Source organism: Bubalus kerabau, chromosome 1 (genome assembly GCF_029407905.1).
Source record: "Bubalus kerabau isolate K-KA32 ecotype Philippines breed swamp buffalo chromosome 1, PCC_UOA_SB_1v2, whole genome shotgun sequence".
Taxonomy (NCBI): domain Eukaryota; kingdom Metazoa; phylum Chordata; class Mammalia; order Artiodactyla; family Bovidae; genus Bubalus; species Bubalus kerabau.
Genome location: NC_073624.1, coordinates 126,000,176 through 126,027,660, shown reverse-complemented (window position 1 = coordinate 126,027,660; position 27,485 = coordinate 126,000,176). Strand labels below are relative to the sequence as shown.

Below are 27,485 nucleotides of genomic sequence, written 5' to 3'. Positions count from 1 at the left end.
TGTCTCTCCTGACCCCCGGCCTCCCACGGGTGCTATGGCTGTGGCCCTGGCTGCCGCGCTTGCGCCGGCCGGCTGTCTCACGTGGCGTGGGTGCCTGCGAGTGTCTGTGTGTCTGTCCGTGTGCCTGCATGTCGCTCGTCCGCTCCCTCAGGAAGGTGCTGTGCTTGGAGGGCGGCGTGGGGGCAAGGGGGGCCTCGGTAGGGCGAAGGGGCGGGGCTGACGAGCTCTGGTTCACCGCGCTGGTGGCTCCCGGGGGCTTTGGGCACCGGGCAGGTGCCGGGCAGGATGGGCGCTCGGGGCCAAGGCTGGGCTGCGCACAGGCCCGCAGGAGGCTCAGAGGACCGCGGGCCCCAGCGGGCCCCCGGGGCCACGCGGCCCTGAGCAGCGAAGCCCTTGGTGGGGGGGAGGTGGCGGAGGGGCGCGGCGGCCTCCGAGCGGGGGCGGGCCTGGAGGGTCCCAGGGTGGGAGAGCGCCCAGACCTCCGCGCCCCTCACCCCACCGCGCCCCTCACCCCAGCCCAGCCCAGCCCAGCCCAGCCCACGCCCGACCCGCCGCAGGCATGCCGGGCCGGCTGCTGCGGGTCCAGGGTCCCGGGTCCCGGAAGCCCTGTGGTCCCCCGGGCCGGGCCGGGCCGGGCGGGTGCTGGCCGGGGGTGGCGGTGTGCGGGGCGCGGAGCGGCGTCGGCCGGCCACACGGCCGCGGGGAGTCCGGTCGCGGGTCGTGCAGCTCAAGTGCAGCGCGCGCTCCGTGGAGAGCTGCGGCCGGCTGGCCCGAGCGGCAGGTCAGAGGGAAAGGCAGGCGCAGCGCGGGGCTCTTAGGGCGCCCGGCGGCAGCCGCCCCCGTCTACGGCCATACCACCCTGAACGCGCCCGATCTCGTCTGATCTCGGAAGCTAAGCAGGGTCGGGCCTGGTTAGTACTTGGATGGGAGACCGCCTGGGAATACCGGGTGCTGTAGGCTTTTTTTTTTTTGGCCTCCCCTCTCCTTTAGCGCCCGCCCCCCACCCCCGCAAGCCCCACCTGCCGCTGGCCCCTCGCACCCCACCACGCTCAGAGCGGTCGCCTGCCTTCCAGCCCCTCGCGGGGTGGGTGGCCGGGGCCCCGACTCCCGCTGCAGACCTGGGTTGCCTCCGCGCGGCCCGCGAGCCCCTCCGCATTCGGCTTCCAGGAAACCAGAGGACCGGCGAGGGCGAGGGGGCGGGGGGTGGGTGGGGGGCGGTGGAGGGGGTGCTCTCTGTCTGGGGCTCCCTTGGCAGGCCTCAGGCACTTCCGGGCGGGGCCCAGGCCCTAGCCCCGGCCCCAGCCCCACCACCAGAGGCATCCTCGCAGGCAGCCTCTGGGTCTCCTGCAGGCGTGCGCACAACACACTCACACAACCACAACACTCACTCACACACACACACAACACTCACACACACACACACACACACACACACACACACACACACACCCGCCCCCGAGAAAGGTCAAGAGGCGGAGACCACAGGTAAGGGAGACGGAGAAAGAGGGAGAGAGAGACAGACAGCAAGAGGACCACACAGACTTCCAAAGCCCCGGCCGCCACACCCTGCCCCCTCCATTCTGGGTTCCCCCCGGCCCCCAGTCGACCAGACCCCCACCGTCGCCCACCGACACACTCACACACACACTCTCACGCGCTCACCCTCTGGCCTGGGGGCGGGGGCTGGGTCTCGCCTTAGGTGGCCAAGCCGAAGGGGACCTTTGAGACCTCGGATGCGAGGAAGTCTTGGGGTCCCCACGGGTGATTGCCAGCCCCAGGGCACTGCGCCCAGCCGGGGCCCGACGGCCCAAGGCTGACGCCCCCTCCCTTAGGGAAGCTGCTTCTTCCGCAGGGCCTCTCTCTGAGGTGTGCCACGGTCTGTGCCAGTGTGTCGATCTCGGAGCGGATGCCATCCCCTGTCCCCTGTCCTTCTCCCGTTCTCCGGCTCTCTGTCAGTCGCTCTGTGTCTCCCTCTCTCTGTCTCTCCCTCCCCGTGTGTGCCTGCGCGCTCGTGTCTGTCTGTCTGTCTGTCTGTCTGTCTGTCTGTCTGCATCTGCCTCGCGCCGTCTTGGGAGTGTGTCTCTGAACCTTCATCTCTTTCTGTCTCTGTCTCTCCTGACCCCCGGCCTCCCACGGGTGCTATGGCTGTGGCCCTGGCTGCCGCGCTTGCGCCGGCCGGCTGTCTCACGTGGCGTGGGTGCCTGCGAGTGTCTGTGTGTCTGTCCGTGTGCCTGCATGTCGCTCGTCCGCTCCCTCAGGAAGGTGCTGTGCTTGGAGGGCGGCGTGGGGGCAAGGGGGGCCTCGGTAGGGCGAAGGGGCGGGGCTGACGAGCTCTGGTTCACCGCGCTGGTGGCTCCCGGGGGCTTTGGGCACCGGGCAGGTGCCGGGCAGGATGGGCGCTCGGGGCCAAGGCTGGGCTGCGCACAGGCCCGCAGGAGGCTCAGAGGACCGCGGGCCCCAGCGGGCCCCCGGGGCCACGCGGCCCTGAGCAGCGAAGCCCTTGGTGGGGGGGAGGTGGCGGAGGGGCGCGGCGGCCTCCGAGCGGGGGCGGGCCTGGAGGGTCCCAGGGTGGGAGAGCGCCCAGACCTCCGCGCCCCTCACCCCACCGCGCCCCTCACCCCAGCCCAGCCCAGCCCAGCCCAGCCCACGCCCGACCCGCCGCAGGCATGCCGGGCCGGCTGCTGCGGGTCCAGGGTCCCGGGTCCCGGAAGCCCTGTGGTCCCCCGGGCCGGGCCGGGCCGGGCGGGTGCTGGCCGGGGGTGGCGGTGTGCGGGGCGCGGAGCGGCGTCGGCCGGCCACACGGCCGCGGGGAGTCCGGTCGCGGGTCGTGCAGCTCAAGTGCAGCGCGCGCTCCGTGGAGAGCTGCGGCCGGCTGGCCCGAGCGGCAGGTCAGAGGGAAAGGCAGGCGCAGCGCGGGGCTCTTAGGGCGCCCGGCGGCAGCCGCCCCCGTCTACGGCCATACCACCCTGAACGCGCCCGATCTCGTCTGATCTCGGAAGCTAAGCAGGGTCGGGCCTGGTTAGTACTTGGATGGGAGACCGCCTGGGAATACCGGGTGCTGTAGGCTTTTTTTTTTTTGGCCTCCCCTCTCCTTTAGCGCCCGCCCCCCACCCCCGCAAGCCCCACCTGCCGCTGGCCCCTCGCACCCCACCGCGCTCAGAGCGGTCGCCTGCCTTCCAGCCCCTCGCGGGGTGGGTGGCCGGGGCCCCGACTCCCGCTGCAGACCTGGGTTGCCTCCGCGCGGCCCGCGAGCCCCTCCGCATTCGGCTTCCAGGAAACCAGAGGACCGGCGAGGGCGAGGGGGCGGGGGGTGGGTGGGGGGCGGTGGAGGGGGTGCTCTCTGTCTGGGGCTCCCTTGGCAGGCCTCAGGCACTTCCGGGCGCGGCCCAGGCCCTAGCCCCGGCCCCAGCCCCACCACCAGAGGCATCCTCGCAGGCAGCCTCTGGGTCTCCTGCAGGCGTGCGCACAACACACTCACACAACCACAACACTCACTCACACACACACACAACACTCACACACACACACACACACACACACACACACACACACACACCCGCCCCCGAGAAAGGTCAAGAGGCGGAGACCACAGGTAAGGGAGACGGAGAAAGAGGGAGAGAGAGACAGACAGCAAGAGGACCACACAGACTTCCAAAGCCCCGGCCGCCACACCCTGCCCCCTCCATTCTGGGTTCCCCCCGGCCCCCAGTCGACCAGACCCCCACCGTCGCCCACCGACACACTCACACACACACTCTCACGCGCTCACCCTCTGGCCTGGGGGCGGGGGCTGGGTCTCGCCTTAGGTGGCCAAGCCGAAGGGGACCTTTGAGACCTCGGATGCGAGGAAGTCTTGGGGTCCCCACGGGTGATTGCCAGCCCCAGGGCACTGCGCCCAGCCGGGGCCCGACGGCCCAAGGCTGACGCCCCCTCCCTTAGGGAAGCTGCTTCTTCCGCAGGGCCTCTCTCTGAGGTGTGCCACGGTCTGTGCCAGTGTGTCGATCTCGGAGCGGATGCCATCCCCTGTCCCCTGTCCTTCTCCCGTTCTCCGGCTCTCTGTCAGTCGCTCTGTGTCTCCCTCTCTCTGTCTCTCCCTCCCCGTGTGTGCCTGCGCGCTCGTGTCTGTCTGTCTGTCTGTCTGTCTGTCTGTCTGTCTGCATCTGCCTCGCGCCGTCTTGGGAGTGTGTCTCTGAACCTTCATCTCTTTCTGTCTCTGTCTCTCCTGACCCCCGGCCTCCCACGGGTGCTATGGCTGTGGCCCTGGCTGCCGCGCTTGCGCCGGCCGGCTGTCTCACGTGGCGTGGGTGCCTGCGAGTGTCTGTGTGTCTGTCCGTGTGCCTGCATGTCGCTCGTCCGCTCCCTCAGGAAGGTGCTGTGCTTGGAGGGCGGCGTGGGGGCAAGGGGGGCCTCGGTAGGGCGAAGGGGCGGGGCTGACGAGCTCTGGTTCACCGCGCTGGTGGCTCCCGGGGGCTTTGGGCACCGGGCAGGTGCCGGGCAGGATGGGCGCTCGGGGCCAAGGCTGGGCTGCGCACAGGCCCGCAGGAGGCTCAGAGGACCGCGGGCCCCAGCGGGCCCCCGGGGCCACGCGGCCCTGAGCAGCGAAGCCCTTGGTGGGGGGGAGGTGGCGGAGGGGCGCGGCGGCCTCCGAGCGGGGGCGGGCCTGGAGGGTCCCAGGGTGGGAGAGCGCCCAGACCTCCGCGCCCCTCACCCCACCGCGCCCCTCACCCCAGCCCAGCCCAGCCCAGCCCAGCCCACGCCCGACCCGCCGCAGGCATGCCGGGCCGGCTGCTGCGGGTCCAGGGTCCCGGGTCCCGGAAGCCCTGTGGTCCCCCGGGCCGGGCCGGGCCGGGCGGGTGCTGGCCGGGGGTGGCGGTGTGCGGGGCGCGGAGCGGCGTCGGCCGGCCACACGGCCGCGGGGAGTCCAGTCGCGGGTCGTGCAGCTCAAGTGCAGCGCGCGCTCCGTGGAGAGCTGCGGCCGGCTGGCCCGAGCGGCAGGTCAGAGGGAAAGGCAGGCGCAGCGCAGGGCTCTTAGGGCGCCCGGCGGCAGCCGCCCCCGTCTACGGCCATACCACCCTGAACGCGCCCGATCTCGTCTGATCTCGGAAGCTAAGCAGGGTCGGGCCTGGTTAGTACTTGGATGGGAGACCGCCTGGGAATACCGGGTGCTGTAGGCTTTTTTTTTTTTTGGCCTCCCCTCTCCTTTAGCGCCCGCCCCCCACCCCCGCAAGCCCCACCTGCCGCTGGCCCCTCGCACCCCACCGCGCTCAGAGCGGTCGCCTGCCTTCCAGCCCCTCGCGGGGTGGGTGGCCGGGGCCCCGACTCCCGCTGCAGACCTGGGTTGCCTCCGCGCGGCCCGCGAGCCCCTCCGCATTCGGCTTCCAGGAAACCAGAGGACCGGCGAGGGCGAGGGGGCGGGGGGTGGGTGGGGGGCGGTGGAGGGGGTGCTCTCTGTCTGGGGCTCCCTTGGCAGGCCTCAGGCACTTCCGGGCGGGGCCCAGGCCCTAGCCCCGGCCCCAGCCCCACCACCAGAGGCATCCTCGCAGGCAGCCTCTGGGTCTCCTGCAGGCGTGCGCACAACACACTCACACAACCACAACACTCACTCACACACACACACAACACTCACACACACACACACACACACACACACACACACACACCCGCCCCCGAGAAAGGTCAAGAGGCGGAGACCACAGGTAAGGGAGACGGAGAAAGAGGGAGAGAGAGACAGACAGCAAGAGGACCACACAGACTTCCAAAGCCCCGGCCGCCACACCCTGCCCCCTCCATTCTGGGTTCCCCCCGGCCCCCAGTCGACCAGACCCCCACCGTCGCCCACCGACACACTCACACACACACTCTCACGCGCTCACCCTCTGGCCTGGGGGCGGGGGCTGGGTCTCGCCTTAGGTGGCCAAGCCGAAGGGGACCTTTGAGACCTCGGATGCGAGGAAGTCTTGGGGTCCCCACGGGTGATTGCCAGCCCCAGGGCACTGCGCCCAGCCGGGGCCCGACGGCCCAAGGCTGACGCCCCCTCCCTTAGGGAAGCTGCTTCTTCCGCAGGGCCTCTCTCTGAGGTGTGCCACGGTCTGTGCCAGTGTGTCGATCTCGGAGCGGATGCCATCCCCTGTCCCCTGTCCTTCTCCCGTTCTCCGGCTCTCTGTCAGTCGCTCTGTGTCTCCCTCTCTCTGTCTCTCCCTCCCCGTGTGTGCCTGCGCGCTCGTGTCTGTCTGTCTGTCTGTCTGTCTGTCTGTCTGCATCTGCCTCGCGCCGTCTTGGGAGTGTGTCTCTGAACCTTCATCTCTTTCTGTCTCTGTCTCTCCTGACCCCCGGCCTCCCACGGGTGCTATGGCTGTGGCCCTGGCTGCCGCGCTTGCGCCGGCCGGCTGTCTCACGTGGCGTGGGTGCCTGCGAGTGTCTGTGTGTCTGTCCGTGTGCCTGCATGTCGCTCGTCCGCTCCCTCAGGAAGGTGCTGTGCTTGGAGGGCGGCGTGGGGGCAAGGGGGGCCTCGGTAGGGCGAAGGGGCGGGGCTGACGAGCTCTGGTTCACCGCGCTGGTGGCTCCCGGGGGCTTTGGGCACCGGGCAGGTGCCGGGCAGGATGGGCGCTCGGGGCCAAGGCTGGGCTGCGCACAGGCCCGCAGGAGGCTCAGAGGACCGCGGGCCCCAGCGGGCCCCCGGGGCCACGCGGCCCTGAGCAGCGAAGCCCTTGGTGGGGGGGAGGTGGCGGAGGGGCGCGGCGGCCTCCGAGCGGGGGCGGGCCTGGAGGGTCCCAGGGTGGGAGAGCGCCCAGACCTCCGCGCCCCTCACCCCACCGCGCCCCTCACCCCAGCCCAGCCCAGCCCAGCCCAGCCCACGCCCGACCCGCCGCAGGCATGCCGGGCCGGCTGCTGCGGGTCCAGGGTCCCGGGTCCCGGAAGCCCTGTGGTCCCCCGGGCCGGGCCGGGCCGGGCGGGTGCTGGCCGGGGGTGGCGGTGTGCGGGGCGCGGAGCGGCGTCGGCCGGCCACACGGCCGCGGGGAGTCCGGTCGCGGGTCGTGCAGCTCAAGTGCAGCGCGCGCTCCGTGGAGAGCTGCGGCCGGCTGGCCCGAGCGGCAGGTCAGAGGGAAAGGCAGGCGCAGCGCAGGGCTCTTAGGGCGCCCGGCGGCAGCCGCCCCCGTCTACGGCCATACCACCCTGAACGCGCCCGATCTCGTCTGATCTCGGAAGCTAAGCAGGGTCGGGCCTGGTTAGTACTTGGATGGGAGACCGCCTGGGAATACCGGGTGCTGTAGGCTTTTTTTTTTTTTGGCCTCCCCTCTCCTTTAGCGCCCGCCCCCCACCCCCGCAAGCCCCACCTGCCGCTGGACCCTCGCACCCCACCGCGCTCAGAGCGGTCGCCTGCCTTCCAGCCCCTCGCGGGGTGGGTGGCCGGGGCCCCGACTCCCGCTGCAGACCTGGGTTGCCTCCGCGCGGCCCGCGAGCCCCTCCGCATTCGGCTTCCAGGAAACCAGAGGACCGGCGAGGGCGAGGGGGCGGGGGGTGGGTGGGGGGCGGTGGAGGGGGTGCTCTCTGTCTGGGGCTCCCTTGGCAGGCCTCAGGCACTTCCGGGCGGGGCCCAGGCCCTAGCCCCGGCCCCAGCCCCACCACCAGAGGCATCCTCGCAGGCAGCCTCTGGGTCTCCTGCAGGCGTGCGCACAACACACTCACACAACCACAACACTCACTCACACACACACACAACACTCACACACACACACACACACACACACACACACACACACACACCCGCCCCCGAGAAAGGTCAAGAGGCGGAGACCACAGGTAAGGGAGACGGAGAAAGAGGGAGAGAGAGACAGACAGCAAGAGGACCACACAGACTTCCAAAGCCCCGGCCGCCACACCCTGCCCCCTCCATTCTGGGTTCCCCCCGGCCCCCAGTCGACCAGACCCCCACCGTCGCCCACCGACACACTCACACACACACTCTCACGCGCTCACCCTCTGGCCTGGGGGCGGGGGCTGGGTCTCGCCTTAGGTGGCCAAGCCGAAGGGGACCTTTGAGACCTCGGATGCGAGGAAGTCTTGGGGTCCCCACGGGTGATTGCCAGCCCCAGGGCACTGCGCCCAGCCGGGGCCCGACGGCCCAAGGCTGACGCCCCCTCCCTTAGGGAAGCTGCTTCTTCCGCAGGGCCTCTCTCTGAGGTGTGCCACGGTCTGTGCCAGTGTGTCGATCTCGGAGCGGATGCCATCCCCTGTCCCCTGTCCTTCTCCCGTTCTCCGGCTCTCTGTCAGTCGCTCTGTGTCTCCCTCTCTCTGTCTCTCCCTCCCCGTGTGTGCCTGCGCGCTCGTGTCTGTCTGTCTGTCTGTCTGTCTGTCTGTCTGCATCTGCCTCGCGCCGTCTTGGGAGTGTGTCTCTGAACCTTCATCTCTTTCTGTCTCTGTCTCTCCTGACCCCCGGCCTCCCACGGGTGCTATGGCTGTGGCCCTGGCTGCCGCGCTTGCGCCGGCCGGCTGTCTCACGTGGCGTGGGTGCCTGCGAGTGTCTGTGTGTCTGTCCGTGTGCCTGCATGTCGCTCGTCCGCTCCCTCAGGAAGGTGCTGTGCTTGGAGGGCGGCGTGGGGGCAAGGGGGGCCTCGGTAGGGCGAAGGGGCGGGGCTGACGAGCTCTGGTTCACCGCGCTGGTGGCTCCCGGGGGCTTTGGGCACCGGGCAGGTGCCGGGCAGGATGGGCGCTCGGGGCCAAGGCTGGGCTGCGCACAGGCCCGCAGGAGGCTCAGAGGACCGCGGGCCCCAGCGGGCCCCCGGGGCCACGCGGCCCTGAGCAGCGAAGCCCTTGGTGGGGGGGAGGTGGCGGAGGGGCGCGGCGGCCTCCGAGCGGGGGCGGGCCTGGAGGGTCCCAGGGTGGGAGAGCGCCCATACCTCCGCGCCCCTCACCCCACCGCGCCCCTCACCCCAGCCCAGCCCAGCCCAGCCCAGCCCACGCCCGACCCGCCGCAGGCATGCCGGGCCGGCTGCTGCGGGTCCAGGGTCCCGGGTCCCGGAAGCCCTGTGGTCCCCCGGGCCGGGCCGGGCCGGGCGGGTGCTGGCCGGGGGTGGCGGTGTGCGGGGCGCGGAGCGGCGTCGGCCGGCCACACGGCCGCGGGGAGTCCGGTCGCGGGTCGTGCAGCTCAAGTGCAGCGCGCGCTCCGTGGAGAGCTGCGGCCGGCTGGCCCGAGCGGCAGGTCAGAGGGAAAGGCAGGCGCAGCGCAGGGCTCTTAGGGCGCCCGGCGGCAGCCGCCCCCGTCTACGGCCATACCACCCTGAACGCGCCCGATCTCGTCTGATCTCGGAAGCTAAGCAGGGTCGGGCCTGGTTAGTACTTGGATGGGAGACCGCCTGGGAATACCGGGTGCTGTAGGCTTTTTTTTTTTTTGGCCTCCCCTCTCCTTTAGCGCCCGCCCCCCACCCCCGCAAGCCCCACCTGCCGCTGGCCCCTCGCACCCCACCGCGCTCAGAGCGGTCGCCTGCCTTCCAGCCCCTCGCGGGGTGGGTGGCCGGGGCCCCGACTCCCGCTGCAGACCTGGGTTGCCTCCGCGCGGCCCGCGAGCCCCTCCGCATTCGGCTTCCAGGAAACCAGAGGACCGGCGAGGGCGAGGGGGCGGGGGGTGGGTGGGGGGCGGTGGAGGGGGTGCTCTCTGTCTGGGGCTCCCTTGGCAGGCCTCAGGCACTTCCGGGCGGGGCCCAGGCCCTAGCCCCGGCCCCAGCCCCACCACCAGAGGCATCCTCGCAGGCAGCCTCTGGGTCTCCTGCAGGCGTGCGCACAACACACTCACACAACCACAACACTCACTCACACACACACACAACACTCACACACACACACACACACACACACACACACACACACACACCCGCCCCCGAGAAAGGTCAAGAGGCGGAGACCACAGGTAAGGGAGACGGAGAAAGAGGGAGAGAGAGACAGACAGCAAGAGGACCACACAGACTTCCAAAGCCCCGGCCGCCACACCCTGCCCCCTCCATTCTGGGTTCCCCCCGGCCCCCAGTCGACCAGACCCCCACCGTCGCCCACCGACACACTCACACACACACTCTCACGCGCTCACCCTCTGGCCTGGGGGCGGGGGCTGGGTCTCGCCTTAGGTGGCCAAGCCGAAGGGGACCTTTGAGACCTCGGATGCGAGGAAGTCTTGGGGTCCCCACGGGTGATTGCCAGCCCCAGGGCACTGCGCCCAGCCGGGGCCCGACGGCCCAAGGCTGACGCCCCCTCCCTTAGGGAAGCTGCTTCTTCCGCAGGGCCTCTCTCTGAGGTGTGCCACGGTCTGTGCCAGTGTGTCGATCTCGGAGCGGATGCCATCCCCTGTCCCCTGTCCTTCTCCCGTTCTCCGGCTCTCTGTCAGTCGCTCTGTGTCTCCCTCTCTCTGTCTCTCCCTCCCCGTGTGTGCCTGCGCGCTCGTGTCTGTCTGTCTGTCTGTCTGTCTGTCTGTCTGCATCTGCCTCGCGCCGTCTTGGGAGTGTGTCTCTGAACCTTCATCTCTTTCTGTCTCTGTCTCTCCTGACCCCCGGCCTCCCACGGGTGCTATGGCTGTGGCCCTGGCTGCCGCGCTTGCGCCGGCCGGCTGTCTCACGTGGCGTGGGTGCCTGCGAGTGTCTGTGTGTCTGTCCGTGTGCCTGCATGTCGCTCGTCCGCTCCCTCAGGAAGGTGCTGTGCTTGGAGGGCGGCGTGGGGGCAAGGGGGGCCTCGGTAGGGCGAAGGGGCGGGGCTGACGAGCTCTGGTTCACCGCGCTGGTGGCTCCCGGGGGCTTTGGGCACCGGGCAGGTGCCGGGCAGGATGGGCGCTCGGGGCCAAGGCTGGGCTGCGCACAGGCCCGCAGGAGGCTCAGAGGACCGCGGGCCCCAGCGGGCCCCCGGGGCCACGCGGCCCTGAGCAGCGAAGCCCTTGGTGGGGGGGAGGTGGCGGAGGGGCGCGGCGGCCTCCGAGCGGGGGCGGGCCTGGAGGGTCCCAGGGTGGGAGAGCGCCCAGACCTCCGCGCCCCTCACCCCACCGCGCCCCTCACCCCAGCCCAGCCCAGCCCAGCCCAGCCCACGCCCGACCCGCCGCAGGCATGCCGGGCCGGCTGCTGCGGGTCCAGGGTCCCGGGTCCCGGAAGCCCTGTGGTCCCCCGGGCCGGGCCGGGCCGGGCGGGTGCTGGCCGGGGGTGGCGGTGTGCGGGGCGCGGAGCGGCGTCGGCCGGCCACACGGCCGCGGGGAGTCCGGTCGCGGGTCGTGCAGCTCAAGTGCAGCGCGCGCTCCGTGGAGAGCTGCGGCCGGCTGGCCCGAGCGGCAGGTCAGAGGGAAAGGCAGGCGCAGCGCAGGGCTCTTAGGGCGCCCGGCGGCAGCCGCCCCCGTCTACGGCCATACCACCCTGAACGCGCCCGATCTCGTCTGATCTCGGAAGCTAAGCAGGGTCGGGCCTGGTTAGTACTTGGATGGGAGACCGCCTGGGAATACCGGGTGCTGTAGGCTTTTTTTTTTTTTGGCCTCCCCTCTCCTTTAGCGCCCGCCCCCCACCCCCGCAAGCCCCACCTGCCGCTGGCCCCTCGCACCCCACCGCGCTCAGAGCGGTCGCCTGCCTTCCAGCCCCTCGCGGGGTGGGTGGCCGGGGCCCCGACTCCCGCTGCAGACCTGGGTTGCCTCCGCGCGGCCCGCGAGCCCCTCCGCATTCGGCTTCCAGGAAACCAGAGGACCGGCGAGGGCGAGGGGGCGGGGGGTGGGTGGGGGGCGGTGGAGGGGGTGCTCTCTGTCTGGGGCTCCCTTGGCAGGCCTCAGGCACTTCCGGGCGGGGCCCAGGCCCTAGCCCCGGCCCCAGCCCCACCACCAGAGGCATCCTCGCAGGCAGCCTCTGGGTCTCCTGCAGGCGTGCGCACAACACACTCACACAACCACAACACTCACTCACACACACACACAACACTCACACACACACACACACACACACACACACACACACACCCGCCCCCGAGAAAGGTCAAGAGGCGGAGACCACAGGTAAGGGAGACGGAGAAAGAGGGAGAGAGAGACAGACAGCAAGAGGACCACACAGACTTCCAAAGCCCCGGCCGCCACACCCTGCCCCCTCCATTCTGGGTTCCCCCCGGCCCCCAGTCGACCAGACCCCCACCGTCGCCCACCGACACACTCACACACACACTCTCACGCGCTCACCCTCTGGCCTGGGGGCGGGGGCTGGGTCTCGCCTTAGGTGGCCAAGCCGAAGGGGACCTTTGAGACCTCGGATGCGAGGAAGTCTTGGGGTCCCCACGGGTGATTGCCAGCCCCAGGGCACTGCGCCCAGCCGGGGCCCGACGGCCCAAGGCTGACGCCCCCTCCCTTAGGGAAGCTGCTTCTTCCGCAGGGCCTCTCTCTGAGGTGTGCCACGGTCTGTGCCAGTGTGTCGATCTCGGAGCGGATGCCATCCCCTGTCCCCTGTCCTTCTCCCGTTCTCCGGCTCTCTGTCAGTCGCTCTGTGTCTCCCTCTCTCTGTCTCTCCCTCCCCGTGTGTGCCTGCGCGCTCGTGTCTGTCTGTCTGTCTGTCTGTCTGTCTGCATCTGCCTCGCGCCGTCTTGGGAGTGTGTCTCTGAACCTTCATCTCTTTCTGTCTCTGTCTCTCCTGACCCCCGGCCTCCCACGGGTGCTATGGCTGTGGCCCTGGCTGCCGCGCTTGCGCCGGCCGGCTGTCTCACGTGGCGTGGGTGCCTGCGAGTGTCTGTGTGTCTGTCCGTGTGCCTGCATGTCGCTCGTCCGCTCCCTCAGGAAGGTGCTGTGCTTGGAGGGCGGCGTGGGGGCAAGGGGGGCCTCGGTAGGGCGAAGGGGCGGGGCTGACGAGCTCTGGTTCACCGCGCTGGTGGCTCCCGGGGGCTTTGGGCACCGGGCAGGTGCCGGGCAGGATGGGCGCTCGGGGCCAAGGCTGGGCTGCGCACAGGCCCGCAGGAGGCTCAGAGGACCGCGGGCCCCAGCGGGCCCCCGGGGCCACGCGGCCCTGAGCAGCGAAGCCCTTGGTGGGGGGGAGGTGGCGGAGGGGCGCGGCGGCCTCCGAGCGGGGGCGGGCCTGGAGGGTCCCAGGGTGGGAGAGCGCCCAGACCTCCGCGCCCCTCACCCCACCGCGCCCCTCACCCCAGCCCAGCCCAGCCCAGCCCAGCCCACGCCCGACCCGCCGCAGGCATGCCGGGCCGGCTGCTGCGGGTCCAGGGTCCCGGGTCCCGGAAGCCCTGTGGTCCCCCGGGCCGGGCCGGGCCGGGCGGGTGCTGGCCGGGGGTGGCGGTGTGCGGGGCGCGGAGCGGCGTCGGCCGGCCACACGGCCGCGGGGAGTCCGGTCGCGGGTCGTGCAGCTCAAGTGCAGCGCGCGCTCCGTGGAGAGCTGCGGCCGGCTGGCCCGAGCGGCAGGTCAGAGGGAAAGGCAGGCGCAGCGCAGGGCTCTTAGGGCGCCCGGCGGCAGCCGCCCCCGTCTACGGCCATACCACCCTGAACGCGCCCGATCTCGTCTGATCTCGGAAGCTAAGCAGGGTCGGGCCTGGTTAGTACTTGGATGGGAGACCGCCTGGGAATACCGGGTGCTGTAGGCTTTTTTTTTTTTTGGCCTCCCCTCTCCTTTAGCGCCCGCCCCCCACCCCCGCAAGCCCCACCTGCCGCTGGCCCCTCGCACCCCACCGCGCTCAGAGCGGTCGCCTGCCTTCCAGCCCCTCGCGGGGTGGGTGGCCGGGGCCCCGACTCCCGCTGCAGACCTGGGTTGCCTCCGCGCGGCCCGCGAGCCCCTCCGCATTCGGCTTCCAGGAAACCAGAGGACCGGCGAGGGCGAGGGGGCGGGGGGTGGGTGGGGGGCGGTGGAGGGGGTGCTCTCTGTCTGGGGCTCCCTTGGCAGGCCTCAGGCACTTCCGGGCGGGGCCCAGGCCCTAGCCCCGGCCCCAGCCCCACCACCAGAGGCATCCTCGCAGGCAGCCTCTGGGTCTCCTGCAGGCGTGCGCACAACACACTCACACAACCACAACACTCACTCACACACACACACAACACTCACACACACACACACACACACACACACACACACACACACCCGCCCCCGAGAAAGGTCAAGAGGCGGAGACCACAGGTAAGGGAGACGGAGAAAGAGGGAGAGAGAGACAGACAGCAAGAGGACCACACAGACTTCCAAAGCCCCGGCCGCCACACCCTGCCCCCTCCATTCTGGGTTCCCCCCGGCCCCCAGTCGACCAGACCCCCACCGTCGCCCACCGACACACTCACACACACACTCTCACGCGCTCACCCTCTGGCCTGGGGGCGGGGGCTGGGTCTCGCCTTAGGTGGCCAAGCCGAAGGGGACCTTTGAGACCTCGGATGCGAGGAAGTCTTGGGGTCCCCACGGGTGATTGCCAGCCCCAGGGCACTGCGCCCAGCCGGGGCCCGACGGCCCAAGGCTGACGCCCCCTCCCTTAGGGAAGCTGCTTCTTCCGCAGGGCCTCTCTCTGAGGTGTGCCACGGTCTGTGCCAGTGTGTCGATCTCGGAGCGGATGCCATCCCCTGTCCCCTGTCCTTCTCCCGTTCTCCGGCTCTCTGTCAGTCGCTCTGTGTCTCCCTCTCTCTGTCTCTCCCTCCCCGTGTGTGCCTGCGCGCTCGTGTCTGTCTGTCTGTCTGTCTGTCTGTCTGTCTGCATCTGCCTCGCGCCGTCTTGGGAGTGTGTCTCTGAACCTTCATCTCTTTCTGTCTCTGTCTCTCCTGACCCCCGGCCTCCCACGGGTGCTATGGCTGTGGCCCTGGCTGCCGCGCTTGCGCCGGCCGGCTGTCTCACGTGGCGTGGGTGCCTGCGAGTGTCTGTGTGTCTGTCCGTGTGCCTGCATGTCGCTCGTCCGCTCCCTCAGGAAGGTGCTGTGCTTGGAGGGCGGCGTGGGGGCAAGGGGGGCCTCGGTAGGGCGAAGGGGCGGGGCTGACGAGCTCTGGTTCACCGCGCTGGTGGCTCCCGGGGGCTTTGGGCACCGGGCAGGTGCCGGGCAGGATGGGCGCTCGGGGCCAAGGCTGGGCTGCGCACAGGCCCGCAGGAGGCTCAGAGGACCGCGGGCCCCAGCGGGCCCCCGGGGCCACGCGGCCCTGAGCAGCGAAGCCCTTGGTGGGGGGGAGGTGGCGGAGGGGCGCGGCGGCCTCCGAGCGGGGGCGGGCCTGGAGGGTCCCAGGGTGGGAGAGCGCCCAGACCTCCGCGCCCCTCACCCCACCGCGCCCCTCACCCCAGCCCAGCCCAGCCCAGCCCAGCCCACGCCCGACCCGCCGCAGGCATGCCGGGCCGGCTGCTGCGGGTCCAGGGTCCCGGGTCCCGGAAGCCCTGTGGTCCCCCGGGCCGGGCCGGGCCGGGCGGGTGCTGGCCGGGGGTGGCGGTGTGCGGGGCGCGGAGCGGCGTCGGCCGGCCACACGGCCGCGGGGAGTCCGGTCGCGGGTCGTGCAGCTCAAGTGCAGCGCGCGCTCCGTGGAGAGCTGCGGCCGGCTGGCCCGAGCGGCAGGTCAGAGGGAAAGGCAGGCGCAGCGCAGGGCTCTTAGGGCGCCCGGCGGCAGCCGCCCCCGTCTACGGCCATACCACCCTGAACGCGCCCGATCTCGTCTGATCTCGGAAGCTAAGCAGGGTCGGGCCTGGTTAGTACTTGGATGGGAGACCGCCTGGGAATACCGGGTGCTGTAGGCTTTTTTTTTTTTGGCCTCCCCTCTCCTTTAGCGCCCGCCCCCCACCCCCGCAAGCCCCACCTGCCGCTGGCCCCTCGCACCCCACCGCGCTCAGAGCGGTCGCCTGCCTTCCAGCCCCTCGCGGGGTGGGTGGCCGGGGCCCCGACTCCCGCTGCAGACCTGGGTTGCCTCCGCGCGGCCCGCGAGCCCCTCCGCATTCGGCTTCCAGGAAACCAGAGGACCGGCGAGGGCGAGGGGGCGGGGGGTGGGTGGGGGGCGGTGGAGGGGGTGCTCTCTGTCTGGGGCTCCCTTGGCAGGCCTCAGGCACTTCCGGGCGGGGCCCAGGCCCTAGCCCCGGCCCCAGCCCCACCACCAGAGGCATCCTCGCAGGCAGCCTCTGGGTCTCCTGCAGGCGTGCGCACAACACACTCACACAACCACAACACTCACTCACACACACACACACACACACACACACACACCCGCCCCCGAGAAAGGTCAAGAGGCGGAGACCACAGGTAAGGGAGACGGAGAAAGAGGGAGAGAGAGACAGACAGCAAGAGGACCACACAGACTTCCAAAGCCCCGGCCGCCACACCCTGCCCCCTCCATTCTGGGTTCCCCCCGGCCCCCAGTCGACCAGACCCCCACCGTCGCCCACCGACACACTCACACACACACTCTCACGCGCTCACCCTCTGGCCTGGGGGCGGGGGCTGGGTCTCGCCTTAGGTGGCCAAGCCGAAGGGGACCTTTGAGACCTCGGATGCGAGGAAGTCTTGGGGTCCCCACGGGTGATTGCCAGCCCCAGGGCACTGCGCCCAGCCGGGGCCCGACGGCCCAAGGCTGACGCCCCCTCCCTTAGGGAAGCTGCTTCTTCCGCAGGGCCTCTCTCTGAGGTGTGCCACGGTCTGTGCCAGTGTGTCGATCTCGGAGCGGATGCCATCCCCTGTCCCCTGTCCTTCTCCCGTTCTCCGGCTCTCTGTCAGTCGCTCTGTGTCTCCCTCTCTCTGTCTCTCCCTCCCCGTGTGTGCCTGCGCGCTCGTGTCTGTCTGTCTGTCTGTCTGTCTGTCTGCATCTGCCTCGCGCCGTCTTGGGAGTGTGTCTCTGAACCTTCATCTCTTTCTGTCTCTGTCTCTCCTGACCCCCGGCCTCCCACGGGTGCTATGGCTGTGGCCCTGGCTGCCGCGCTTGCGCCGGCCGGCTGTCTCACGTGGCGTGGGTGCCTGCGAGTGTCTGTGTGTCTGTCCGTGTGCCTGCATGTCGCTCGTCCGCTCCCTCAGGAAGGTGCTGTGCTTGGAGGGCGGCGTGGGGGCAAGGGGGGCCTCGGTAGGGCGAAGGGGCGGGGCTGACGAGCTCTGGTTCACCGCGCTGGTGGCTCCCGGGGGCTTTGGGCACCGGGCAGGTGCCGGGCAGGATGGGCGCTCGGGGCCAAGGCTGGGCTGCGCACAGGCCCGCAGGAGGCTCAGAGGACCGCGGGCCCCAGCGGGCCCCCGGGGCCACGCGGCCCTGAGCAGCGAAGCCCTTGGTGGGGGGGAGGTGGCGGAGGGGCGCGGCGGCCTCCGAGCGGGGGCGGGCATGGAGGGTCCCAGGGTGGGAGAGCGCCCAGACCTCCGCGCCCCTCACCCCACCGCGCCCCTCACCCCAGCCCAGCCCAGCCCAGCCCAGCCCACGCCCGACCCGCCGCAGGCATGCCGGGCCGGCTGCTGCGGGTCCAGGGTCCCGGGTCCCGGAAGCCCTGTGGTCCCCCGGGCCGGGCCGGGCCGGGCGGGTGCTGGCCGGGGGTGGCGGTGTGCGGGGCGCGGAGCGGCGTCGGCCGGCCACACGGCCGCGGGGAGTCCGGTCGCGGGTCGTGCAGCTCAAGTGCAGCGCGCGCTCCGTGGAGAGCTGCGGCCGGCTGGCCCGAGCGGCAGGTCAGAGGGAAAGGCAGGCGCAGCGCAGGGCTCTTAGGGCGCCCGGCGGCAGCCGCCCCCGTCTACGGCCATACCACCCTGAACGCGCCCGATCTCGTCTGATCTCGGAAGCTAAGCAGGGTCGGGCCTGGTTAGTACTTGGATGGGAGACCGCCTGGGAATACCGGGTGCTGTAGGCTTTTTTTTTTTTTGGCCTCCCCTCTCCTTTAGCGCCCGCCCCCCACCCCCGCAAGCCCCACCTGCCGCTGGCCCCTCGCACCCCACCGCGCTCAGAGCGGTCGCCTGCCTTCCAGCCCCTCGCGGGGTGGGTGGCCGGGGCCCCGACTCCCGCTGCAGACCTGGGTTGCCTCCGCGCGGCCCGCGAGCCCCTCCGCATTCGGCTTCCAGGAAACCAGAGGACCGGCGAGGGCGAGGGGGCGGGGGGTGGGTGGGGGGCGGTGGAGGGGGTGCTCTCTGTCTGGGGCTCCCTTGGCAGGCCTCAGGCACTTCCGGGCGGGGCCCAGGCCCTAGCCCCGGCCCCAGCCCCACCACCAGAGGCATCCTCGCAGGCAGCCTCTGGGTCTCCTGCAGGCGTGCGCACAACACACTCACACAACCACAACACTCACTCACACACACACACAACACTCACACACACACACACACACACACACACACACACACACCCGCCCCCGAGAAAGGTCAAGAGGCGGAGACCACAGGTAAGGGAGACGGAGAAAGAGGGAGAGAGAGACAGACAGCAAGAGGACCACACAGACTTCCAAAGCCCCGGCCGCCACACCCTGCCCCCTCCATTCTGGGTTCCCCCCGGCCCCCAGTCGACCAGACCCCCACCGTCGCCCACCGACACACTCACACACACACTCTCACGCGCTCACCCTCTGGCCTGGGGGCGGGGGCTGGGTCTCGCCTTAGGTGGCCAAGCCGAAGGGGACCTTTGAGACCTCGGATGCGAGGAAGTCTTGGGGTCCCCACGGGTGATTGCCAGCCCCAGGGCACTGCGCCCAGCCGGGGCCCGACGGCCCAAGGCTGACGCCCCCTCCCTTAGGGAAGCTGCTTCTTCCGCAGGGCCTCTCTCTGAGGTGTGCCACGGTCTGTGCCAGTGTGTCGATCTCGGAGCGGATGCCATCCCCTGTCCCCTGTCCTTCTCCCGTTCTCCGGCTCTCTGTCAGTCGCTCTGTGTCTCCCTCTCTCTGTCTCTCCCTCCCCGTGTGTGCCTGCGCGCTCGTGTCTGTCTGTCTGTCTGTCTGTCTGTCTGCATCTGCCTCGCGCCGTCTTGGGAGTGTGTCTCTGAACCTTCATCTCTTTCTGTCTCTGTCTCTCCTGACCCCCGGCCTCCCACGGGTGCTATGGCTGTGGCCCTGGCTGCCGCGCTTGCGCCGGCCGGCTGTCTCACGTGGCGTGGGTGCCTGCGAGTGTCTGTGTGTCTGTCCGTGTGCCTGCATGTCGCTCGTCCGCTCCCTCAGGAAGGTGCTGTGCTTGGAGGGCGGCGTGGGGGCAAGGGGGGCCTCGGTAGGGCGAAGGGGCGGGGCTGACGAGCTCTGGTTCACCGCGCTGGTGGCTCCCGGGGGCTTTGGGCACCGGGCAGGTGCCGGGCAGGATGGGCGCTCGGGGCCAAGGCTGGGCTGCGCACAGGCCCGCAGGAGGCTCAGAGGACCGCGGGCCCCAGCGGGCCCCCGGGGCCACGCGGCCCTGAGCAGCGAAGCCCTTGGTGGGGGGGAGGTGGCGGAGGGGCGCGGCGGCCTCCGAGCGGGGGCGGGCCTGGAGGGTCCCAGGGTGGGAGAGCGCCCAGACCTCCGCGCCCCTCACCCCACCGCGCCCCTCACCCCAGCCCAGCCCAGCCCAGCCCAGCCCACGCCCGACCCGCCGCAGGCATGCCGGGCCGGCTGCTGCGGGTCCAGGGTCCCGGGTCCCGGAAGCCCTGTGGTCCCCCGGGCCGGGCCGGGCCGGGCGGGTGCTGGCCGGGGGTGGCGGTGTGCGGGGCGCGGAGCGGCGTCGGCCGGCCACACGGCCGCGGGGAGTCCGGTCGCGGGTCGTGCAGCTCAAGTGCAGCGCGCGCTCCGTGGAGAGCTGCGGCCGGCTGGCCCGAGCGGCAGGTCAGAGGGAAAGGCAGGCGCAGCGCAGGGCTCTTAGGGCGCCCGGCGGCAGCCGCCCCCGTCTACGGCCATACCACCCTGAACGCGCCCGATCTCGTCTGATCTCGGAAGCTAAGCAGGGTCGGGCCTGGTTAGTACTTGGATGGGAGACCGCCTGGGAATACCGGGTGCTGTAGGCTTTTTTTTTTTTTGGCCTCCCCTCTCCTTTAGCGCCCGCCCCCCACCCCCGCAAGCCCCACCTGCCGCTGGCCCCTCGCACCCCACCGCGCTCAGAGCGGTCGCCTGCCTTCCAGCCCCTCGCGGGGTGGGTGGCCGGGGCCCCGACTCCCGCTGCAGACCTGGGTTGCCTCCGCGCGGCCCGCGAGCCCCTCCGCATTCGGCTTCCAGGAAACCAGAGGACCGGCGAGGGCGAGGGGGCGGGGGGTGGGTGGGGGGCGGTGGAGGGGGTGCTCTCTGTCTGGGGCTCCCTTGGCAGGCCTCAGGCACTTCCGGGCGGGGCCCAGGCCCTAGCCCCGGCCCCAGCCCCACCACCAGAGGCATCCTCGCAGGCAGCCTCTGGGTCTCCTGCAGGCGTGCGCACAACACACTCACACAACCACAACACTCACTCACACACACACACAACACTCACACACACACACACACACACACACACACACACACACACCCGCCCCCGAGAAAGGTCAAGAGGCGGAGACCACAGGTAAGGGAGACGGAGAAAGAGGGAGAGAGAGACAGACAGCAAGAGGACCACACAGACTTCCAAAGCCCCGGCCGCCACACCCTGCCCCCTCCATTCTGGGTTCCCCCCGGCCCCCAGTCGACCAGACCCCCACCGTCGCCCACCGACACACTCACACACACACTCTCACGCGCTCACCCTCTGGCCTGGGGGCGGGGGCTGGGTCTCGCCTTAGGTGGCCAAGCCGAAGGGGACCTTTGAGACCTCGGATGCGAGGAAGTCTTGGGGTCCCCACGGGTGATTGCCAGCCCCAGGGCACTGCGCCCAGCCGGGGCCCGACGGCCCAAGGCTGACGCCCCCTCCCTTAGGGAAGCTGCTTCTTCCGCAGGGCCTCTCTCTGAGGTGTGCCACGGTCTGTGCCAGTGTGTCGATCTCGGAGCGGATGCCATCCCCTGTCCCCTGTCCTTCTCCCGTTCTCCGGCTCTCTGTCAGTCGCTCTGTGTCTCCCTCTCTCTGTCTCTCCCTCCCCGTGTGTGCCTGCGCGCTCGTGTCTGTCTGTCTGTCTGTCTGTCTGTCTGTCTGCATCTGCCTCGCGCCGTCTTGGGAGTGTGTCTCTGAACCTTCATCTCTTTCTGTCTCTGTCTCTCCTGACCCCCGGCCTCCCACGGGTGCTATGGCTGTGGCCCTGGCTGCCGCGCTTGCGCCGGCCGGCTGTCTCACGTGGCGTGGGTGCCTGCGAGTGTCTGTGTGTCTGTCCGTGTGCCTGCATGTCGCTCGTCCGCTCCCTCAGGAAGGTGCTGTGCTTGGAGGGCGGCGTGGGGGCAAGGGGGGCCTCGGTAGGGCGAAGGGGCGGGGCTGACGAGCTCTGGTTCACCGCGCTGGTGGCTCCCGGGGGCTTTGGGCACCGGGCAGGTGCCGGGCAGGATGGGCGCTCGGGGCCAAGGCTGGGCTGCGCACAGGCCCGCAGGAGGCTCAGAGGACCGCGGGCCCCAGCGGGCCCCCGGGGCCACGCGGCCCTGAGCAGCGAAGCCCTTGGTGGGGGGGAGGTGGCGGAGGGGCGCGGCGGCCTCCGAGCGGGGGCGGGCCTGGAGGGTCCCAGGGTGGGAGAGCGCCCAGACCTCCGCGCCCCTCACCCCACCGCGCCCCTCACCCCAGCCCAGCCCAGCCCAGCCCAGCCCACGCCCGACCCGCCGCAGGCATGCCGGGCCGGCTGCTGCGGGTCCAGGGTCCCGGGTCCCGGAAGCCCTGTGGTCCCCCGGGCCGGGCCGGGCCGGGCGGGTGCTGGCCGGGGGTGGCGGTGTGCGGGGCGCGGAGCGGCGTCGGCCGGCCACACGGCCGCGGGGAGTCCGGTCGCGGGTCGTGCAGCTCAAGTGCAGCGCGCGCTCCGTGGAGAGCTGCGGCCGGCTGGCCCGAGCGGCAGGTCAGAGGGAAAGGCAGGCGCAGCGCAGGGCTCTTAGGGCGCCCGGCGGCAGCCGCCCCCGTCTACGGCCATACCACCCTGAACGCGCCCGATCTCGTCTGATCTCGGAAGCTAAGCAGGGTCGGGCCTGGTTAGTACTTGGATGGGAGACCGCCTGGGAATACCGGGTGCTGTAGGCTTTTTTTTTTTTTGGCCTCCCCTCTCCTTTAGCGCCCGCCCCCCACCCCCGCAAGCCCCACCTGCCGCTGGCCCCTCGCACCCCACCGCGCTCAGAGCGGTCGCCTGCCTTCCAGCCCCTCGCGGGGTGGGTGGCCGGGGCCCCGACTCCCGCTGCAGACCTGGGTTGCCTCCGCGCGGCCCGCGAGCCCCTCCGCATTCGGCTTCCAGGAAACCAGAGGACCGGCGAGGGCGAGGGGGCGGGGGGTGGGTGGGGGGCGGTGGAGGGGGTGCTCTCTGTCTGGGGCTCCCTTGGCAGGCCTCAGGCACTTCCGGGCGGGGCCCAGGCCCTAGCCCCGGCCCCAGCCCCACCACCAGAGGCATCCTCGCAGGCAGCCTCTGGGTCTCCTGCAGGCGTGCGCACAACACACTCACACAACCACAACACTCACTCACACACACACACAACACTCACACACACACACACACACACACACACACACACACCCGCCCCCGAGAAAGGTCAAGAGGCGGAGACCACAGGTAAGGGAGACGGAGAAAGAGGGAGAGAGAGACAGACAGCAAGAGGACCACACAGACTTCCAAAGCCCCGGCCGCCACACCCTGCCCCCTCCATTCTGGGTTCCCCCCGGCCCCCAGTCGACCAGACCCCCACCGTCGCCCACCGACACACTCACACACACACTCTCACGCGCTCACCCTCTGGCCTGGGGGCGGGGGCTGGGTCTCGCCTTAGGTGGCCAAGCCGAAGGGGACCTTTGAGACCTCGGATGCGAGGAAGTCTTGGGGTCCCCACGGGTGATTGCCAGCCCCAGGGCACTGCGCCCAGCCGGGGCCCGACGGCCCACGGCTGACGCCCCCTCCCTTAGGGAAGCTGCTTCTTCCGCAGGGCCTCTCTCTGAGGTGTGCCACGGTCTGTGCCAGTGTGTCGATCTCGGAGCGGATGCCATCCCCTGTCCCCTGTCCTTCTCCCGTTCTCCGGCTCTCTGTCAGTCGCTCTGTGTCTCCCTCTCTCTGTCTCTCCCTCCCCGTGTGTGCCTGCGCGCTCGTGTCTGTCTGTCTGTCTGTCTGTCTGTCTGTCTGCATCTGCCTCGCGCCGTCTTGGGAGTGTGTCTCTGAACCTTCATCTCTTTCTGTCTCTGTCTCTCCTGACCCCCGGCCTCCCACGGGTGCTATGGCTGTGGCCCTGGCTGCCGCGCTTGCGCCGGCCGGCTGTCTCACGTGGCGTGGGTGCCTGCGAGTGTCTGTGTGTCTGTCCGTGTGCCTGCATGTCGCTCGTCCGCTCCCTCAGGAAGGTGCTGTGCTTGGAGGGCGGCGTGGGGGCAAGGGGGGCCTCGGTAGGGCGAAGGGGCGGGGCTGACGAGCTCTGGTTCACCGCGCTGGTGGCTCCCGGGGGCTTTGGGCACCGGGCAGGTGCCGGGCAGGATGGGCGCTCGGGGCCAAGGCTGGGCTGCGCACAGGCCCGCAGGAGGCTCAGAGGACCGCGGGCCCCAGCGGGCCCCCGGGGCCACGCGGCCCTGAGCAGCGAAGCCCTTGGTGGGGGGGAGGTGGCGGAGGGGCGCGGCGGCCTCCGAGCGGGGGCGGGCCTGGAGGGTCCCAGGGTGGGAGAGCGCCCAGACCTCCGCGCCCCTCACCCCACCGCGCCCCTCACCCCAGCCCAGCCCAGCCCAGCCCAGCCCACGCCCGACCCGCCGCAGGCATGCCGGGCCGGCTGCTGCGGGTCCAGGGTCCCGGGTCCCGGAAGCCCTGTGGTCCCCCGGGCCGGGCCGGGCCGGGCGGGTGCTGGCCGGGGGTGGCGGTGTGCGGGGCGCGGAGCGGCGTCGGCCGGCCACACGGCCGCGGGGAGTCCGGTCGCGGGTCGTGCAGCTCAAGTGCAGCGCGCGCTCCGTGGAGAGCTGCGGCCGGCTGGCCCGAGCGGCAGGTCAGAGGGAAAGGCAGGCGCAGCGCAGGGCTCTTAGGGCGCCCGGCGGCAGCCGCCCCCGTCTACGGCCATACCACCCTGAACGCGCCCGATCTCGTCTGATCTCGGAAGCTAAGCAGGGTCGGGCCTGGTTAGTACTTGGATGGGAGACCGCCTGGGAATACCGGGTGCTGTAGGCTTTTTTTTTTTTTGGCCTCCCCTCTCCTTTAGCGCCCGCCCCCCACCCCCGCAAGCCCCACCTGCCGCTGGCCCCTCGCACCCCACCGCGCTCAGAGCGGTCGCCTGCCTTCCAGCCCCTCGCGGGGTGGGTGGCCGGGGCCCCGACTCCCGCTGCAGACCTGGGTTGCCTCCGCGCGGCCCGCGAGCCCCTCCGCATTCGGCTTCCAGGAAACCAGAGGACCGGCGAGGGCGAGGGGGCGGGGGGTGGGTGGGGGGCGGTGGAGGGGGTGCTCTCTGTCTGGGGCTCCCTTGGCAGGCCTCAGGCACTTCCGGGCGGGGCCCAGGCCCTAGCCCCGGCCCCAGCCCCACCACCAGAGGCATCCTCGCAGGCAGCCTCTGGGTCTCCTGCAGGCGTGCGCACAACACACTCACACAACCACAACACTCACTCACACACACACACAACACTCACACACACACACACACACACACACACACACACACACACACCCGCCCCCGAGAAAGGTCAAGAGGCGGAGACCACAGGTAAGGGAGACGGAGAAAGAGGGAGAGAGAGACAGACAGCAAGAGGACCACACAGACTTCCAAAGCCCCGGCCGCCACACCCTGCCCCCTCCATTCTGGGTTCCCCCCGGCCCCCAGTCGACCAGACCCCCACCGTCGCCCACCGACACACTCACACACACACTCTCACGCGCTCACCCTCTGGCCTGGGGGCGGGGGCTGGGTCTCGCCTTAGGTGGCCAAGCCGAAGGGGACCTTTGAGACCTCGGATGCGAGGAAGTCTTGGGGTCCCCACGGGTGATTGCCAGCCCCAGGGCACTGCGCCCAGCCGGGGCCCGACGGCCCAAGGCTGACGCCCCCTCCCTTAGGGAAGCTGCTTCTTCCGCAGGGCCTCTCTCTGAGGTGTGCCACGGTCTGTGCCAGTGTGTCGATCTCGGAGCGGATGCCATCCCCTGTCCCCTGTCCTTCTCCCGTTCTCCGGCTCTCTGTCAGTCGCTCTGTGTCTCCCTCTCTCTGTCTCTCCCTCCCCGTGTGTGCCTGCGCGCTCGTGTCTGTCTGTCTGTCTGTCTGTCTGTCTGCATCTGCCTCGCGCCGTCTTGGGAGTGTGTCTCTGAACCTTCATCTCTTTCTGTCTCTGTCTCTCCTGACCCCCGGCCTCCCACGGGTGCTATGGCTGTGGCCCTGGCTGCCGCGCTTGCGCCGGCCGGCTGTCTCACGTGGCGTGGGTGCCTGCGAGTGTCTGTGTGTCTGTCCGTGTGCCTGCATGTCGCTCGTCCGCTCCCTCAGGAAGGTGCTGTGCTTGGAGGGCGGCGTGGGGGCAAGGGGGGCCTCGGTAGGGCGAAGGGGCGGGGCTGACGAGCTCTGGTTCACCGCGCTGGTGGCTCCCGGGGGCTTTGGGCACCGGGCAGGTGCCGGGCAGGATGGGCGCTCGGGGCCAAGGCTGGGCTGCGCACAGGCCCGCAGGAGGCTCAGAGGACCGCGGGCCCCAGCGGGCCCCCGGGGCCACGCGGCCCTGAGCAGCGAAGCCCTTGGTGGGGGGGAGGTGGCGGAGGGGCGCGGCGGCCTCCGAGCGGGGGCGGGCCTGGAGGGTCCCAGGGTGGGAGAGCGCCCAGACCTCCGCGCCCCTCACCCCACCGCGCCCCTCACCCCAGCCCAGCCCAGCCCAGCCCAGCCCACGCCCGACCCGCCGCAGGCATGCCGGGCCGGCTGCTGCGGGTCCAGGGTCCCGGGTCCCGGAAGCCCTGTGGTCCCCCGGGCCGGGCCGGGCCGGGCGGGTGCTGGCCGGGGGTGGCGGTGTGCGGGGCGCGGAGCGGCGTCGGCCGGCCACACGGCCGCGGGGAGTCCGGTCGCGGGTCGTGCAGCTCAAGTGCAGCGCGCGCTCCGTGGAGAGCTGCGGCCGGCTGGCCCGAGCGGCAGGTCAGAGGGAAAGGCAGGCGCAGCGCAGGGCTCTTAGGGCGCCCGGCGGCAGCCGCCCCCGTCTACGGCCATACCACCCTGAACGCGCCCGATCTCGTCTGATCTCGGAAGCTAAGCAGGGTCGGGCCTGGTTAGTACTTGGATGGGAGACCGCCTGGGAATACCGGGTGCTGTAGGCTTTTTTTTTTTTGGCCTCCCCTCTCCTTTAGCGCCCGCCCCCCACCCCCGCAAGCCCCACCTGCCGCTGGCCCCTCGCACCCCACCGCGCTCAGAGCGGTCGCCTGCCTTCCAGCCCCTCGCGGGGTGGGTGGCCGGGGCCCCGACTCCCGCTGCAGACCTGGGTTGCCTCCGCGCGGCCCGCGAGCCCCTCCGCATTCGGCTTCCAGGAAACCAGAGGACCGGCGAGGGCGAGGGGGCGGGGGGTGGGTGGGGGGCGGTGGAGGGGGTGCTCTCTGTCTGGGGCTCCCTTGGCAGGCCTCAGGCACTTCCGGGCGGGGCCCAGGCCCTAGCCCCGGCCCCAGCCCCACCACCAGAGGCATCCTCGCAGGCAGCCTCTGGGTCTCCTGCAGGCGTGCGCACAACACACTCACACAACCACAACACTCACTCACACACACACACACACACACACACACACACACACCCGCCCCCGAGAAAGGTCAAGAGCCGGAGACCACAGGTAAGGGAGACGGAGAAAGAGGGAGAGAGAGACAGACAGCAAGAGGACCACACAGACTTCCAAAGCCCCGGCCGCCACACCCTGCCCCCTCCATTCTGGGTTCCCCCCGGCCCCCAGTCGACCAGACCCCCACCGTCGCCCACCGACACACTCACACACACACTCTCACGCGCTCACCCTCTGGCCTGGGGGCGGGGGCTGGGTCTCGCCTTAGGTGGCCAAGCCGAAGGGGACCTTTGAGACCTCGGATGCGAGGAAGTCTTGGGGTCCCCACGGGTGATTGCCAGCCCCAGGGCACTGCGCCCAGTCGGGGCCCGACGGCCCACGGCTGACGCCCCCTCCCTTAGGGAAGCTGCTTCTTCCGCACGGCCTCTCTCTGAGGTGTGCCACGGTCTGTGCCAGTGTGTCGATCTCGGAGCGGATGCCATCCCCTGTCCCCTGTCCTTCTCCCGTTCTCCGGCTCTCTGTCAGTCGCTCTGTGTCTCCCTCTCTCTGTCTCTCCCTCCCCGTGTGTGCCTGCGCGCTCATGTCTGTCTGTCTGTCTGTCTGTCTGTCTGCATCTGCCTCGCGCCGTCTTGGGAGTGTGTCTCTGAACCTTCATCTCTTTCTGTCTCTGTCTCTCCTGACCCCCGGCCTCCCACGGGTGCTATGGCTGTGGCCCTGGCTGCCGCGCTTGCGCCGGCCGGCTGTCTCACGTGGCGTGGGTGCCTGCGAGTGTCTGTGTGTCTGTCCGTGTGCCTGCATGTCGCTCGTCCGCTCCCTCAGGAAGGTGCTGTGCTTGGAGGGCGGCGTGGGGGCAAGGGGGCCTCGGTAGGGCGAAGGGGCGGGGCTGACGAGCT

General features: G+C 70.7%; 13 non-coding genes across 13 annotated transcripts; all 13 read left to right on the top strand.

Moving 5' to 3' along the window:
- Positions 1-841: 841 nt before the first annotated feature.
- On the top strand, positions 842-960 carry LOC129642676 (5S ribosomal RNA). Its single transcript, XR_008709923.1, has one exon. It is a non-coding gene; the product is annotated as a 5S ribosomal RNA (ribosomal RNA).
- Positions 961-2,948: 1,988 nt separating this feature from the next.
- On the top strand, positions 2,949-3,067 carry LOC129642675 (5S ribosomal RNA). Its single transcript, XR_008709922.1, has one exon. It is a non-coding gene; the product is annotated as a 5S ribosomal RNA (ribosomal RNA).
- Positions 3,068-5,055: 1,988 nt separating this feature from the next.
- LOC129642674 (5S ribosomal RNA) lies at positions 5,056-5,174 on the top strand. The gene has a single exon (XR_008709921.1). It is a non-coding gene; the product is annotated as a 5S ribosomal RNA (ribosomal RNA).
- Positions 5,175-7,155: 1,981 nt separating this feature from the next.
- Positions 7,156-7,274, top strand: LOC129642672 (5S ribosomal RNA). Its single transcript, XR_008709919.1, has one exon. It is a non-coding gene; the product is annotated as a 5S ribosomal RNA (ribosomal RNA).
- A 1,985-nt stretch (positions 7,275-9,259) lies between these two features.
- On the top strand, positions 9,260-9,378 carry LOC129642671 (5S ribosomal RNA). Its single transcript, XR_008709918.1, has one exon. It is a non-coding gene; the product is annotated as a 5S ribosomal RNA (ribosomal RNA).
- Positions 9,379-11,363: 1,985 nt separating this feature from the next.
- Positions 11,364-11,482, top strand: LOC129642670 (5S ribosomal RNA). Its single transcript, XR_008709917.1, has one exon. It is a non-coding gene; the product is annotated as a 5S ribosomal RNA (ribosomal RNA).
- Positions 11,483-13,459: 1,977 nt separating this feature from the next.
- Positions 13,460-13,578, top strand: LOC129642669 (5S ribosomal RNA). Its single transcript, XR_008709916.1, has one exon. It is a non-coding gene; the product is annotated as a 5S ribosomal RNA (ribosomal RNA).
- A 1,983-nt stretch (positions 13,579-15,561) lies between these two features.
- Positions 15,562-15,680, top strand: LOC129642668 (5S ribosomal RNA). The gene has a single exon (XR_008709915.1). It is a non-coding gene; the product is annotated as a 5S ribosomal RNA (ribosomal RNA).
- Positions 15,681-17,631: 1,951 nt separating this feature from the next.
- On the top strand, positions 17,632-17,750 carry LOC129642667 (5S ribosomal RNA). Its single transcript, XR_008709914.1, has one exon. It is a non-coding gene; the product is annotated as a 5S ribosomal RNA (ribosomal RNA).
- A 1,977-nt stretch (positions 17,751-19,727) lies between these two features.
- Positions 19,728-19,846, top strand: LOC129642666 (5S ribosomal RNA). The gene has a single exon (XR_008709913.1). It is a non-coding gene; the product is annotated as a 5S ribosomal RNA (ribosomal RNA).
- A 1,983-nt stretch (positions 19,847-21,829) lies between these two features.
- On the top strand, positions 21,830-21,948 carry LOC129642664 (5S ribosomal RNA). Its single transcript, XR_008709911.1, has one exon. It is a non-coding gene; the product is annotated as a 5S ribosomal RNA (ribosomal RNA).
- Positions 21,949-23,927: 1,979 nt separating this feature from the next.
- On the top strand, positions 23,928-24,046 carry LOC129642661 (5S ribosomal RNA). Its single transcript, XR_008709909.1, has one exon. It is a non-coding gene; the product is annotated as a 5S ribosomal RNA (ribosomal RNA).
- A 1,981-nt stretch (positions 24,047-26,027) lies between these two features.
- LOC129642650 (5S ribosomal RNA) lies at positions 26,028-26,146 on the top strand. Its single transcript, XR_008709899.1, has one exon. It is a non-coding gene; the product is annotated as a 5S ribosomal RNA (ribosomal RNA).
- The last annotated feature ends 1,339 nt before the right edge of the window (positions 26,147-27,485 follow it).